Raw genomic sequence first — 13074 nt, forward strand, 5'->3', positions numbered from 1 at the left:
AGAAATATAATAACCTTGGTTGAATATGTTGAGATAAACAAAGCACTACCCCATGTGGCTTCTTATTTTCACGTCCATAGCCGTGTACGTGTTTGTTTGTGCTGTTCACGAGGGAGACTGTGTGTAGGAGAGTGAAAAGTCCAACCAGGACATGTCCAGCAGTGAGTGCACACAGTGTCTGCAGTGGAATAGCTTCTGGCTTTGTGTATCTCTGTGAATCAGCTTTCAATGCTTTCACCACTGAATGACAAGAGGACACAAAAGGCAAATCCCAAGGAGAAGCAAAAGAGAAGAGAATGGTGGTGGCAGAGAGTGGTGAAGGCAGACAAGGTCAGAAAGCTCTGAAGGACCTGAAACTCAATCCTACTGCACCATTAACTGGGGGCAAAAGAATGGGAATTCTGAGGCAGGTTTTTTAACTACCGGCTAAACAGGGGATAGTTGCCAGAGAGCTGCAACAACTTCAACCAATAGTAACTCAGCAGGGTTGTATAATGTAATGCAGTATAAGCAGTTAAAGGTTACTACTATCAGACTGGTGTGTTATTTTGCAAACAGAGCTATTGGCAAATAGATCATTGACAACACAAAGAGAAATGTGTGTCTCTGTGTGATGTCTCATCATTTTTCAAGGAATCAGTTTAGAAAAACAATAATGGAGTGATTACAAGGAGATAATCACCCATAGTTGAGTGATCGAGTGCATATACTTTGGAAATGCAGTGGTTAATAACATATTTACAACATGTAAATTCATATGAGTTGTAGAACCTCTGGTCTCATCTCAAAAGCAATTAGCTAATTTGTTGTTAGTTGTTTTTCCCCTGAATGCACTAAATACTACTTATCTGAGTGGCCCATTGGAATATAACAGGTCTATCTCTGGTTTGTGTATTGGGTTTGTGTATTGTCCTAACTGCAGCTGTAATGTTAAAGGAAAAAGCAAAATAAAGGCATGCCTGGGGGGTGGAGAATAATTACCCACTATTAATTGGGCTCAGCTTAACAGTCTGGCCAGAGGAGCAACGCAGGGCTTCAGCTTTACTTAAAGTTCACGCTGAAGTTTTCTGAAAGTTCAAGGAAATACAGTCATAGTGAAAAATAGTGACAGTGAGTTTCTATAAGAGAGAAACGCATGGATAAATGAATGACAGGGTGAAAGGACAGTAAAGTCAAAATAATCCGATAGCAAAGCTTTAAAGTGAACAGATGAAAGAAAAGAGGAACCTTATCTATTTGCCAAAGGTTTTTTTCCCCCACTTTTCTTATCAACCCTAACCCTAAAATGTATCTGCTTGTTGTGGATGAAAATCCTCGTGAACTGTCAGGAAACTTTTGAACCAGCAATGGTGGTGTGGCTCTCTGACGCAAGGGCATGACAGTGTTTTGATAATGCAAGCATGGTCATTGACTCTAGTGTCAACACGAGTGCTGAAGCAGTGGTGTTCTCCATAGAATCCATGAAGTATGTTGTGACTGGATGAGATCAGGTGTTCCACACATTTGTGTGCATGTGGGTCCCATTGCCCCATTCATAATGTCAAGAAATAAGAGATAAGAGATATAATGTCTCATGGACTGATGAAGTCATATCAGTTGGATTTTTTTTGTTTTGTTACCAAACATTTGAGACAAAGTTCTGTATCATGAACATCGAGTATATTTTAGATTTCTTGATTTATTTGTATCTAATCCTTAAGCAGATTGAATGTTACATTCCACTCCATATCTACTGCCTAGTTTGGATGGATTGCCTCTAACCCAGTTCTCTGCATACCAATGAAAGCACATGATTGCCATAGTTTGAATGTACAATTTGTGTTGTCCTTTGTTTTCAGTTGCAGGTTTTACAAATGCTAATCCTGAACTGCATAACTTACATGTTTTAAAACTGAAAAATAAAACCCCCACAATCTTACTGGAGAGGTTTTCAAGAGTCTCCGCATGGCTGCTGTTGCAGGCACCAGAGCATTAATGGGCCTACAGGGGGCTGAGTGGGGGAAGGGCCAGATAGATCAATCTCTTGCACATAGCTTCTCCCTTCCATCCACACCTACAGATAAAGCCTTGCGGTTGGGTTGCTCCTTCGTCATGGCCGTAAGTCCCCTTTATGTCACTCCAAGGGGAAAAGACAATATCACCTTTGGGAAGAATGTCCAGTTGCCATAGCGTGCTACAACAATGCTGTCTACTTACAATACCCAAGCCCTTACCCAAGCCCTCACCTCTGACCCTGCCCTGTCCAGCCCACGCATCATATTTCCAGCCAGGGGCAGTTGCACAAGTGACACAGAGTAACAGGCCCAGTGGTAGGTTAGACATTTTAGATTGCACTACCTGCTGGATTGCTGGTCCATAGCTCAGCTGCTTTCCTGAGACAAAATGGCGAGATACTGAGTGTTGTATTGATTTCCACAATATTGATTTCCCTCTTGTCTGCTATTGGGGGTTAGTTTTTTTTCCACATAGAAAGCAAGGGAGGAGATGCAAACCACAATCAGGGGTTTCTGCAATGGAATCTGAGTGTGACTATGTTGTCACTATTTTAGCTCACATTTTATATATTTGTAAGGAATTTACCATCAGTAATGCACAGCTGTGTGTAGTTAATGAATACATAAAGCTGAATGGTGTTAGCCTCATGCACCCTTGTGGAGATTTAAGGGAGAGAGTTGAAATGCGGCTATTTTTCATTTTACTCACCATAATATTAGCACACATTTTAGAATTTAATAGATGGTTATTCATGCTATATGTATGAAAACAGTTGGTGATCCTGCTCCTTCGTAACAGTGGGATTCAGAGTTATTGCTTTTCTACTCTGAAAATACATATATATATATACAGATACATATATACTCAAAGAATTGTGTCGGTAATCAATAAATAACGAATCAAACCCCAACCAGAGTCTTTCATGAAGGCCCCACCCTGTTAAAAAGTCTGTAATGTAATAATGGCTTGGGAATGTTTTTTCGTACGTGACTGGATATGGGCAATACCGAAATGTTTTTTTGCTGAAATACAAACACGTTATCAGTAAATGTCACAGGGTTAGACAGATTGTGAATCCCAACTATGACTCGTGGCCTTCGTTTTTCACAAGGCTGTGCGTTGTTAACCGGCTGATGCGTAATTATGGAGTGAACGTGATAAGGCCCTGGTTGAGTGGCACAGGGCTGGAGGGAGTGTTACTGGCCCTGTGAGCATGTATCGATGTCAGGGTTTACCTCAGGGGTGAGACAGCGAGGGCACCGACTCAAAAGCTTCCTCCACGTGAGTGCGCACATGGCCGCTCTGTTTACAAACACTATCGTGGCATTCCGCAGAGAGAGGAAAGTGAGATGTTACGTAACTGCCTCAAAGCGAATAGCATCTCTTCCCGCTTCTCGCCACACCGCTCCTCCTACGCTCGGACAATCTTCTTGAAAGCTGTTTTCGCCGTTCCGGTGCTAGAAGTAAAGATTAAAAAAAGAAATTAGGAGCCATGGCCACAACAGCATCTGTGCTTGGGAACTCGGCGAGACTGAGAGCAAGCCTTTTCTTATGTTGATGCCACTTTGATAATGAATAGCTCTTACGAAGGTTACAGCCTTTAATAGTGGCAAATTGGGAGATTAAAGTGGTTGTAAACCAATCACATGATTTGATAACCTTGTTTCACAGTTCTTGCTTTGGGGTATGACAACTTAACTTCAATATTTGTAAAGTTGTATGGTTAGTGTCACCATAAAACTAAATGCATATCCTAAAAACAAACATTTGAACGCATCCAGACATTAATATAGGCACATTTGACTCCACAGGGAGAAAACATGGTTTGACCAAAATTTAGATAACGTTTCCCAATTCTAGGAATAATAAAATAATAATAAAAATAATAAAAACTTTTAGCGAATGAAACTGAAACAAAGCTAGCGCTCTTGAAAGAGATGGTGTAAGAAAAATCCGTTAACAAGTTGAACAAGTTGCAGACCAAAATGATTCACTATAAGGACACGCCCAGAGGTGCCTGTTAAAACAACAGCATGACGGGTGTGGAGATTGCAGTCTGGAACATAGGGTGTCAAAATCCTTACACATCTTGTGACCTGACCTCATGCTAGGATCTGACCTTTAGTAAGACTTTAATGTCAAAGATTTCTCAGTTCCACTTAAATCAAACATGTGATGATGAGGAAACTTTTGAAGAGGTTACATTTTCAAGCTGCTGAAAGGTTCATTGGTTTCAAGATAATATAGCCTGTCAAAACTCATCTTGATCTAGATGTATATCTGAAAAGCAATTTGAATAGATAATGCCCCTGTCACATGATATGCAAAGCTCTGTCATAACAGAGCTATCTCAAAGGCGACCACGCTGATCCAAACAACTGCTTCTGATGGCTGTTTGGCCTTCTGTGAAATGACTGTCAGATATGGACGATTTTGCTGCTAGGAGCTGTCATTGAAAGGTTAGGCTCCATGGCCCCTTGTTGTCTACACAAGAAGCACAAAGACAGACAACTGGTCCTGAATGTCATTGAGAAGCGTAATGCTACCAAAGGCTTTGAATGACATCACTAACTATTTCTGAGGGCTTCAAGTGGCTCAGGTTCAATATTAGGTTTCCTACGTGGAATGTACGAGTGTGGCAGCTGGTGTCCTTCCGAGTCGGACCACTCAATGACAATCACGTTGGATTTGTATCCATGTATGCATTTGTCAAGTCCGATTTTAGCTCTCAGTCTGAATGGATAGAGACTCCTTGCAGGATAATACCCAGCATTCATGCACAATTTTCACTCATACACTACCCTCCCCACTAAAACTAGTCTTAGAAGTAAGGTCAGTACAAATACAGTTTTAGATGCAGTGAAACACCAATCAACATGGCAGAATTTGACTTGTTATTCCTGAAGCTCTGCCATATTAGGATAAAATATTGTCTTTAAGGGAAATATCAAACAACACACAGAATGTAAGTACTTGCTGACAAATTTTAGTGGAGCAAGAAGTGCACTTCTGGGTTTCTACATCCTTACGCTGAAGCCATGAATCACAGAAAATATCCCTCACCCAGGAGGATTTGTGAATTCTATTCAATGAGAGTCACGTGACTCCCACTCAGTGGAGGGAAAGAGGGCGCTTAGCAACAGCGGCTTAGGTCAGGCTGCTTAGAAACCAATGAGGGAAAAAATATCTCCACATTCGCTTACCAGATGACAAAAGAGGATATAGGAGAAAAGTTATTCTAGGCACTGCTATACAATATTTTTGGCTTTATTTTTTGAGAATAGAAGAAAGAAAATAGAGATTTCCAATCTTGCCTTGCTTTTTGTTCACAGTGAACTCCTATATGTAGCTCAGTCTTCCATGAAACTGAAATATGTCCTGGTACCTATTTAGAAGTCCTTCACTACCATGTTGTGTGCCATGTTTTCATTTTCTTTCCTTTGATTCCCTCTGCTCTGTTTACTGTTCACCTTCACTTCCTCTTTAATTAGAAACTGGTTGGGATTTAGATCATGCAAAAAGAAAGGGAAAATTTGCTATATAAATGTGCCTGTAGGGTAATCACATGCCAAGACTTGCAGGCTGGAGGGTGAATTAAAGAAACATGGGATTCATGTTTGTTCATCATTTTGCTGTGTGTATGAGTGTTCCAACTCATGCCAGATTGTAGTGGGTAAGAAAATGAATAAAGAGGAAAGGGTCAATAAGTAATGAGTCTCTCATCTAACTAGTTCAGCTTAGAGCAACTACATTATCTTTCTTGTTAATGCTGAAAACATAAATGCAGAAGCTAAAGACAACAAACAAGAAGTGCAACCTAAATTTAAAAAATGAGTGACACATTATTTTTTTTTAGGTTTTGTGGCTCAACACATTTCTAAAATGCAGTTTTAAAGATGGATCTGCAGAAGTGCAAATGTAGGTTCCTGAATATGTGGCCCTATTGATTTACTGGCAGGATCAATGCATAAAGCACATGTGCACACCCCAGCAAAGCAGCCTGCTCTGCAGTCAGCCATGCTGGGGTAATGTTTAGACCAGATGGGCTCTGGAGCGCTCATAAGATGGTCGCCATGGCTATACCATGTACTCTGAAAGAAATTAACTTTGCTCTGCACACAGTTCATGAAGTTAGTCACATATATTGACTGTTGCGTAGACAAAGGTTTGAAGGGCAAAGGAGACATGCAGATTGCAAGGAAAGGTGCAGAACTGTGAGGGGTTGGGGACAGGTTAGTGGGTTTGTATGCTCAGAAGCCCATTTCTTCATTAGAGTCTCTATGTGATGCAGCTTGAAGGCACAGAAAAGGGTTTAGACTCTGAGTGCAAACTTTGCATAGTGCACTTCAAAGTTAGGCAAGGTTTCCTCCAGGCTGTGGTGATTAAACAGGAAAAACCACAACTACCGGATTAGATCAGGCAGTTGGATGAGTCAGATGGGTCGATCTACTGTCTTCTTTAAAACGTTCTACATCAATTCCTTCATATTTGAAGGAAGGCTGATGATTAATAGATATGATCTGTGACACTGGCCCAGAGGTTGGACATAGTAATTGTTTTGCAACTTAAGTCTCAAGTCCACCTCATAGTTTTTGTATGCAAATACGATCTTTTGTGTCATACTGGCACTCAGTAACTCAAGGTTAGTTCTTAGTTCATGATTCTCTGCTGCAACTTGATTAGATGCTGTGGTTAATCATGGAATAGTGGGAAACTAAGTGTCAACTTAGGAAATGAAATGATTCATTCACACTTTTAAAATAATGCAGACAACCCTTTTCATCTCTGGACTTGGTGTAAGGTATCAAGTATTTTTGAGACAAAAGGCCAAAATCCAAGTGAAGTCAGGAATGATTGGTGTTGAAGTCCAAGAGTTGAGAGTTGTTGTTTTTTGTCAAGTTTAGAAAAAAATTTCATGACCCAGTTATGTGTTAAAGAGTTATGCTTAATTAAAGACATGAATTAGTCTCTCATTAGCTGTTGAAGTAGCGGTTTCAGAAGAATGAAAGTGCTGAACAGATCAGACTGATTCAAGTAGACAGTTTAAAATTACAGTAGTACGTGCAAGGATGATGTTTTGTTTGCAATTGTTGTGTGTGCGGTTATTCCACAACACTTGCGTAACAGGTTGTATCACATATGTACAGAGGCAGGGTTTGTTCCTGTCAACAAAGACTGTTGAGTTATTCATACTAATGTCATCTACACAACCTTAAATTCCATCTCACCTTTGCCAAACGCTCAAACCTCCTGACATTTAAGGCCATGAATCTAAAAGCATAACAACATGCAATATCTTTAAGCTCAATTACATAATAGGCTACAACATACGTTAATGTACTAATTCTCTATCAGTATTTTCAACTTCTTCATCCAGTTCAACAACCTTGAGACAAAGGTTTGTGTGTTAGCCAGCAACATGCTGGATCCACAATATGAACAGTGTCAAGTAACAACTGTCAGCAGTTCATCCGGTTCAACCTACGCCATTAAAACTAGACTGAGTAAACCAGTCTTGTCCTTGGGTCTTTTAAAGGTTGCCACAAATCACAGACTCCTATATATGTTTTATGTCCTCCTCACTACTTCCTGAGTTCCACAAAGACAAAGCCCACTGAACCCTTTACATCATTATCAAACTATCTTGGATTAATGTTGACGTTGATCCTAATTATGGCTATGAGCACTTAAATATGGTTTATTGTTGGTGCCAGATTATCTCTCATGTCTTTCCTTTGTTAATCCCTTTTACTTGATGTAGGTCCACCAGTAGCCCCAAAAAGTGCAGCACTTCTTATTATTGTGTCCTTAGACTCAATTCACCAATCCTTTCAGTTTTGCTTGTGTCTCCTTTTGACTATTTCAGCTACATTTTTCACCTGGACCATTTAAGACAGTTTTCATCTAGCAATATAACTATGGTGTTAAGATATAGCTGATCAAATGTTAAAACTCACAAAACCAAAGCTCTGTAGATGTGGCTACCATTAGCCAAAAAATGGTGAGGTAACACCCCTTGATATTTCCCTTAACATAATATGTAGGCTCATATAACATAGTTGAAATCAGACTCTAGATCTGCGGCTTAAGATTTCCCTCAAATCCCAAATGCACACCATAAATTGTTGTTATCGGTTTACGATTAATAAAAAAGAAATCAATTCAGTAAAATAATGTTGAGTAGTTCAAACTAACTTGCTCAAATAGTTCTATAGTTAGTTATTAGAAGTCAAAATACAATCAAAGAAGGCAGACAGGGACAAAAAGCAGTGCAAGCATAAAGACTGCACTGGGAATCTCCTGAAGTAGGCCACATCTGTCTTGCATTAGACATAAAGAACAATGTAGATTGTGCAGATCCATTTTTCTTCTGGAGGGGGAGGATGCTCTCCAGGGAAGAAATTACAAACAGAAGTGTAGGTCCTCTGTGTTTCTGTGGTAGTCTATCAATCTTGTCTTCAGATTCCGAAAAGAAAATCAAGGGCAAGAGTATAGTTTGCATGTATGTGTGTACGTATATATATCACAGAAAATCCCACAACACTTCTGAAAATGAATATGAAGTTGCTGGATGATGTAAATATCACTGATGAAATGCATCCCATTACAATGTAAGGAGATTTTCTTAGGACTTTTGAATTGATCAACTGATAATTGTGGATTAGGATTTCTCAGAAACAACAGGAAACAAAACTGCTCTACCTGACTCTAAAACTAGACTTGGGTTTGAAGGGTACTCTGGTCACATCACTAAATCAGATGCTCATGCTTCTGTATTCCTGATAATAACCTACACATGTTTCTGCATCTATTCAGTCACCGATACAAAAGATCACAGCACCTTAATGTAAAACAGACGCTGTATGCCCCAAACTTTGGAAAGATAGATCAACCGTCAGTTGGGGACAATTAATGCAATATGTGTATGAAAAACATCTGGTGAACCACAACTGTCTAGAACAGTGCTACACCTTCACATGTCAGATTACCTTTCAGTCTGAAAGCAATAGTTCACCATGGGAAATATGTCTTTTCATCTAGTTGCCAAGAGTTAGATTAGATCGTTACACCCTTAAGTCTGTTCAGTAAACACACAAAAGCCCAAAGACTCGAAAAAGTTGAAAAATAACTAGCCGGGCTCTGTCTAAAGGTCGTAAAAGTTATAAAGCTTATCGGTTCCTCGAGTAAATGTTGTGTTTAATCTGTACACAAATAAAAGTTGTAACAAATGGCAAGTTGTGGTTTTTTGGGGGTTAGTGCTGAGCTATTACTTGGCTGCAAGCAGTGAATTCCTGGAGAACCTTCATATTTTTGGAACAAATATGAGAGTAGTGTTGTTTTCAACACCAAGCAAACACACCATTTCCCACAATGTCAAACTATTCCTTTGAGGGGAGAATAAAACGACATGTCTCTCTGATCTGATAAATAAGGAAATGGCAAAGATCTCCGACCAGTGTGTGTGTGGTCTACTTTTATGGGTTTTTTGTTCCGGATTTCACTTTCATGTTGGATTTCTTGAATTTTTCCTCTGTCAGTGGCTGTTGCTGTAAGAGTGTATCGATGCCATATGTTGTGAAGGTTCTTAACGTGACAGAATTGTAACAAGATCAAGGCACTCAGAACAAATTTTGACCCGCCAAGTAAATTTGGAGGATTACAGAATCGACTGCAGACACTGGGCGCTTCTGTTTCGCAGCCAGGGTGGAGGGTGTCATATGTTCAGACTGATAGAAAAAAGGATAGACAGAGAGCACAAACAAATTGCATTGTACACAGTGCATGTGTGTGACATGTGGCACACTGTAGTCACAAGTGTTAGGTGGCCTGACTGCAAGAATCTGTGCGATGCAGAAGATGAACATGTGTCCTCCCGCGCCTGATTAGTTTTAAACCGTCAGTAAGAACACAAGCTACCAACACTTTACTTCCCATTGTGCTTTATGACTTGGTGTGTTACAACCTTCCAGACTTTGCAGTCCACCCCCCTTAACGTTTTCCCTAAAACTCTGTCCAATGGAGTAAACCCCCTCAGTTCACATGCTAGCCATATGTCATGAGTTGTCATAATTCAAGTTCTACACAGATGTCTGAAAGGATAATCAAACACTGCCTTAAATCAGGCACACGTGTATGACAAAGAGCCTCTTGTCATTGTCAAAAGAGGTGTTTCAGGCTGTTAAATGGTTTGGTGTCAAAAACTGGACCAATCATACATAGTTTGAAGGTATAGTCTAAGCGCTAAGATCACAGTGGCAACAGCAGAAATTCAGTGTAGGATTTAAAAATGGTCCTGAAGTGGATGTGCAGTGTTTTTGAGCCTACATTGCTGCTATTTACATAGCCAGCTGGAATGCAGAGTTGTGAAAATGTTGTCAGAGGTCATGAGGTTTGCGGAGCAGCGAATCCAGCTTTATATTTTACGGGAGGGATTTAAAACACTGCAGAATGCAAGTCATCTGACCTAATTAGACTGGTAGAAGTCTCTGAGGGTAAGGTTTCACTCGCAGTCTGAACTGTCTAACTCCAGTCTGTCATCATATTACATTACATTACTGTATTACCAAACAAGGACTTGTTTAACCTCTTTCCTTTTCCATGAAGCTTTATCTTTATGTTTAGAGTAAGATATGTGAGATTAGTTCATCTCTAAAAATTTAAGAGAGGGATTTTAGTAAATTTCACAGTGGCTCAAATTAGGCTCATACAATTTACATTTGTTGTTTTTGCCATATTTAAATTTCCACTATGTTGAAAAATGTAGAACTACTTTCTTTTTTACTTTTGTTGGGACATGAAATGCAATAGAGGCCTAAATAACTCTTTGATTTAATAGTTCTTCCAAGTAAATTGCCTTTTATTTCACATTATTATTTTCATATAAATTGAATTAAAGTCTGAGTTATATCAAATCAATATCAAAACTGGATTTAACTTTGGATCAGTTTAATAACAATCCCCAATCCTCCTTTTTTAATGAAAACAATTTGAATACTTGGCCTTATACAAGAGTTAGCAATGCTGTGGAATCAGTGGCTAAATGCTAGCAAACTAGCTAAGAATAGCAAGTGATAGTTACTGTTGACTTGATATTAGAACTTACTAAACTGCTGGCACTGACTGCTAACAGACCAAGCTAGGTGAATGTTATACAGTATGTGTTAATGTAGTTCTATGGGTTAGTACAGACTTGTAGAAATGAAGTTACAGTTCATTAAAAGTGACAATTTTCAGTCAGATTACAATATGTATGTTTGTAATGAAGAGACTTTGTTGTGACCCACTTCATATGGGTTTTACTTACTAAGTGCTGTGAAAATTTATAGTCTCTGGACTGGATGCGTGCTCCATGTTCTTATCTTTCAAACAGGAACATGCAAATGGGCCCATTTCAGCAGAGAAAAGGAAATGTTCACTTGAGAGTATGGCTTATTCTTGAGTCTATTCTGCAAAACAGGGGTGTGCCTTGGCAAGTGTGTGTTTGATTTACAGGGCTGCTCTACATCTCCCCTTCTCTCTCTCTTCAACAGCAGGGCTCTTTGGCCCAGCTGCCTAGGCCTCAACCTGAAAGTGCACAGACCTGAGTCTCCCAGCAGCTGTCGTTAGCGGTGAATGTCACATACGGCTGCCAAGTCACGCCAAATAGAACCCATCTACTATGGCAGCTCTCATATTTCACTGGCTCTTGCTGGGAATAACAAAAACACAGTGTGTGTCCAGTGGATTAAACTTTGTTACACATGATAAAGCTTTACACGACCGGAGTAGATATGGATAAGTATCCATAATACCTATGATTTCAAGCTGATTCTTTACAGCCTTGTATGGACAATGGACATACTGAAACATGTTGGTTACTTTTGTGTTTGGTAGAGCAAAGCTATATTAAAAAAGACAATTGTTAAAATAATACTCTGTCATGTGCATTAACTACTGCCGTTAAATGAGTCTTGTGCAAACCTTGTCCATTGTTTTACAACACTGATCACACTGTGTCCAATAGTCCATCCTTGCCCCCAGGCTTCAAAGCACGCAAGCAACTGACCCTCCATAAATCCCAACAAATACATGCATAGGCTGTAACTATAGGCCAATGACTGTCTAGATTTCTACAACAGCACTTAGCAGCCAGGTTCATAACTACACGGACTATTATGATGGACTGGACAGGAAGGAAGTAGATGAATGGCAGGAGTACAGAAGAATCTGGGGTGTAATTACAGGGCAGAGAACTGGAGGTGAGGCTCTGTGAGAGGGAGAGAGAGGGAAACCAAACAACAGCCTACAGAGACAAAGAAACTGACATCTGGAGGGAAAGGAAGCTTTGTTGGGAATCCAGTTCGAGCCAAACAAGCCGAGTTATATCATGAACTGAAACAGAATGCTCATTTCCCTGATGGACATTATCTACTTGCAAGAAAACCAAAATAGATCAAAGCACCATAACTTCTAGCAGGCAAACCCTCTACATTCACAACACCACAGTGCCTCTGGTTTAGTTTTCTGCTCTACTTTCCAGAGCAAAAATAGACCTCCCTCTGTATCATATAAATAATGAAGGGAATGCAGCCAGTACTCCAAATGTCTCAAAGCAAGCACCTTCAAAGCTGGACTTACAACGTTGCGTAATTGGTGTGAGTGTTTGTGTGTTTGTACGTGTACAGGCGCACGCACGCTCAGCTGGGATCTCTGGCTTTGTTCTGGGTTTGCAAAGATTTTTTTTGTTGTCAGTGTGGGTGTATCCAACTGTGACAAGCTGCTTGGCTCCGTTCGGTCCTTTGTAAAGCCTGGACTGTCCCTTAGGACTGGAGCTGCACTGAGAACAGCTTAGCACTGGTGTTCACCTCCTGACTTAGTTACTGATTTACAGACTGCACCGAGGGCCAGACAAAACAAAAGAGTAGTCACATGGGGTCGGGAAGTGGTATTCACCCGCTTATCTCATTGTTTCATTTTCAGGGATCAGATGCTTTTCATGTGAGGGTGCAAAAAAGGTGGGGGTATCAGCTTAAACCTTATTCTCAAAGCAAATCAAGTTAGAATAATGTTTTAATAGAGAGTTAACTTCATGAGAAAATT

General features: G+C 40.0%; 2 protein-coding genes across 3 annotated transcripts in view; one reads left to right on the forward strand and one right to left on the reverse strand.

The window, feature by feature from the left end:
* The window catches only part of cxxc4 (CXXC finger 4), a 50634-nt gene extending 47163 nt beyond the window's left edge, over positions 1-3471 (reverse strand). Inside the window, exon 1 of the mRNA XM_034602203.1 lies at positions 3231-3471. The gene's annotated coding sequence lies outside the window, so the exon portion shown is untranslated. The remainder of the gene's footprint in view (positions 1-3230) is intronic.
* The window catches only part of tet2 (tet methylcytosine dioxygenase 2), a 28979-nt gene that overhangs the window by 1298 nt on the left and 14607 nt on the right, over positions 1-13074 (forward strand). The window lies entirely within an intron of this gene.

The sequence above is a fragment of the Hippoglossus hippoglossus genome, chromosome 1 (assembly GCF_009819705.1).
Source record: "Hippoglossus hippoglossus isolate fHipHip1 chromosome 1, fHipHip1.pri, whole genome shotgun sequence".
NCBI classification, from domain to species: Eukaryota; Metazoa; Chordata; class Actinopteri; order Pleuronectiformes; family Pleuronectidae; genus Hippoglossus; species Hippoglossus hippoglossus.